Source organism: Mytilus californianus, unplaced genomic scaffold, assembly GCF_021869535.1.
Source record: "Mytilus californianus isolate M0D057914Y unplaced genomic scaffold, xbMytCali1.0.p SCAF_6, whole genome shotgun sequence".
Classification (NCBI taxonomy): domain Eukaryota; kingdom Metazoa; phylum Mollusca; class Bivalvia; order Mytilida; family Mytilidae; genus Mytilus; species Mytilus californianus.
This window is the reverse complement of record NW_026262712.1, coordinates 13786723-13790116: the sequence shown is the minus strand read 5'-3', so window position 1 is coordinate 13790116 and position 3394 is coordinate 13786723. Positions and strand designations below refer to the sequence as shown.

The 3394-nt window shown below is 31.9% G+C and overlaps 1 long non-coding RNA gene across 1 annotated transcript; it reads right to left on the bottom strand.

Moving 5' to 3' along the window:
* Nucleotides 1-1171: 1171 nt before the first annotated feature.
* LOC127704407 (uncharacterized) lies at nucleotides 1172-2974 on the bottom strand. Its single transcript, XR_007983266.1, has 3 exons — nucleotides 2823-2974; nucleotides 2147-2372; nucleotides 1172-1273 (listed from the first exon to the last, which is right to left on the bottom strand). It is a non-coding gene; the product is annotated as an uncharacterized LOC127704407 (long non-coding RNA).
* Between the last annotated feature and the right edge of the window lie 420 nt (nucleotides 2975-3394).

The following is a 3394-nucleotide window of genomic DNA, read 5'->3' as shown; positions in this document are numbered from 1 at the left end:
GGAAAACGCGCGTGAAATTCCCCGATGTAATGGGTAGCAACGTCCGGGGATATGGGTTAGCAACACCCATGGGCTATGGTTTTTGTAACAACGTGCGTTAACCAATCAAACTCCTAGAAATATACTAAACCAAGGATAATAATTTATATACTTCAATGCTTAATTGACAATTTCTCTGTTTTAAAATCTGAATACGATTCTATAAATATGTAATAATCTGCATGTTTGTATACATTTTAGAGTAAACGTATAGAAAGCGTTTTGTGTAAATTTTTTGTTGATGTTAGGGATTCAGTGAGGAACAAAAATACTTTTATCACACCATTCGTCAAGAGACACCATTAAATTTGCAATTTACTGATGATATATGTTTTTGTTTGAGTCAAATGTATAATAACATAAATACCGAACTCCAAGGGAAAATCAAAACGGAAAGTCCATTATGAAATGGCAAAATCAAAAGCTCAAACACATCTAACGAATGGAAAGCAACTGTCATATTCCTGACTTGGTACAGGCATTTCCTTATGTAGAAAATGGTGGATTAAACCATGTTTTGTAGCTAGCAAAACCTCTCACTTGTATGACAGTCGCATTGAATTCCATTATATTGACAACAATGTGTGAGCAAAACAAACAGACATAATATGTAAAAACGTCAAAAATTGGGGTACAACAGTCAACATTGTAATCTTAATCACTTTAAAAACAAATCACTGTTTCAACAAAGAAACCAAAAATGGTATATAGACAAAGTACATAAGCAAAAATGAAAGACAAGAATTATTGTCTCTTAATTTCACAGCAATGGTAAAAGTTCGAATTTAAATGAGGGTGTCACGAAAGTAAAACTATTTTCTTGAGCAAAATAAAATCTATATTTGATACAGTTAAATAACCAAACGAATATAGCACATAATTACTATTTTTTTCTCAGTACTCGCAATAAAAATGAGTAATAGAATAGCAGTTTCATAGTAACTAAATGTATATAAAATCCATACAGACAGAAACCTATTGATGATCGTCATGTTTGCTTTTTTATTCCGTAAGGACATATGTATTATTCGATATCTTTCATTGAAATGAAAAAAGGTCATCTTATCATTTTTACAATTTATAAGACAAAAAGAAAAAAACATACACGAGACTTTTAATGATTATTTTTTTTTCAAATCTGCAGACGGTGTACTAGTTAAAGTTGAAGGCAGTGCTCAGTTGATGAAATCTTTTCTCTATTTTCCCATTCCCATATTTGCTAATGTACGAAATTCTGAAATAAAAATTAATCTGTTTGAAAAAAAGTTTGATTTTAATTCATTTGCCTATTAAAAAACTAAACAAAACAACTAAAAGCTGTACATATATATTTCGAATTAGTAGATTGTAAACTCCTTTGCCATGATGCCGTTCTCTTTTCCCGATTATAATATTCCCGATAAGATTTATCAAGTTTTACTTGCCATGAGCAGCATGAAGAATGCAGGAACAGCTTACCCTTCAAGACTAGAAAGGTTCTTCAATAGTTTTGAATGGGTGTTCATTGTTATTGTTATGTCATGAGTATTTCTTTTGGCCATGATGTTGTCTTTTTTTTACTTTGATTGCCCCCTTGGTATCATTTTCTCTCTTCTTTCAATATGCCAACGCAATATGCCGTTCAGATATATACAAATCTACTGAATGATGGTACAGTACATACTAGATATTTAGTTCACTGCAATACACAAAACAATTATCGTCTTTAATAACACGGTTTTCTTTAAGCTGCATTTTTTTGTCTTCATTTCTTTTTGTTAACAAAGTTTGTTAATTATCCAAGCTATAACTGTAATATTGTAATTTGGCTACACTTTTATCGGATTTGTAGTCATTAGGTATTTGTCAAACTTGGCTTTCAAAGATTTGGGTTTAAGCTTCCTGTGTAAATCCAGAAAAGCGCTTCGGAGTCACGAAAGTTATAAAGTGTAATCCAAACGACAAATATGACCACAAAGACAAGCGAATAGACTTCACAAAAGGCGATTACATTTTTTTTGTATTCGTTTTTATTTTAAAAGAATAATGCTTTCTGAAGTAAAGATTTTGACTCCTGAATCAAGATACCCCCTTTTATAGTCTGAGATAAACAAGGCAATACACATACCTCCAATTTCCAATTGATTATTTCCATTTGTGTCAATGAGAGTCATTGCTTGGTTGAACATAGTTGACCACTCGGATTTGCTGTATATGAGACCAGGAATATTAGCATTAGCATAAAAAGTAGAAAATTCGTTGTTACTGATGTGACCATTGCGGTTAGCGTCTATCCACCGAAAAGCCAGTTGCACGGAATCAGTTCTTTTTTCAGTTGTTCTCTTATTCACCATCTGGAATGCAAAATTTGAATTAAGAAAAACTCCGTATATTTATATATTTTAGTCTGCATAGCATTGTGTTTTGAATAACCATCATCAGTTCAAGAGCAAACGTCCGCAAAACCAAAGAAAAACAAATAAGGCATGAAAAGAAAAACGCGATCAACTATAAGGCATTTTGAAATAGTATTTGTCCATTGATCTCCAATATAGTTTTACCGTAAAAGCTCATATTTAGAATATATGCCGTGGGTGAATTCGACTTATCTTTCAATTTTATTAATATTAATTGATACTTTTGACTAAAACGAAAATGATATCTGCATTACAACAAGATATTTTTAAAAAGCACTTCATGACTGGTTGTTGCGTTTACTAAATTAATTGTTTTTTTGAAATTAAGTAATTTTGACACTATTGCCATAGTTTTCTTAACTGCAATTGTATTTGACTTGTACGTACAGAAGTAGTTTTTTTAATGGCTTCGGCAACACTTGGTGTGGTTTCTCTTCTTTTGACATCTGGAAACATCCCTGGGAAGGCCAAGCTTACACTCACAACGCAGCACAGAACGATCAATGACTTCATTTTTTTTTTAAATATCTTACTTAATTTCTGTAAAAAGATAAGACTAGTTAACCATTTCCATAAATTACAGCATGACAGATATTTAATAGTTAGAACTAATTTTATTTGAATAAAACTGGCAAAATTTAATAAAACAATGAATAAAACCATATTATCGAATGTTGGTAGTTGTTTATAGCGTGTTCAAAGTTTGGAAATAAATTACTTTCATATCATTAGAATACAGTTCAGCCTTGGGGAAACGATAAACAATAAATAACGATAAGGAGGCAATCAAAAAACCTGTTTCGAAGTTTTGACAACGACGAGATATTCCTCTGTTCGCTTCATATCTTTTCTGAAACTCGCCGGTGTAATCATGGAATCGACCCACCTGCCACGTATCATGTGTTCAAGTTACAGATCCATCGTGAGCGATTGAAATGGGATAGAAAGGTTACTTTTGA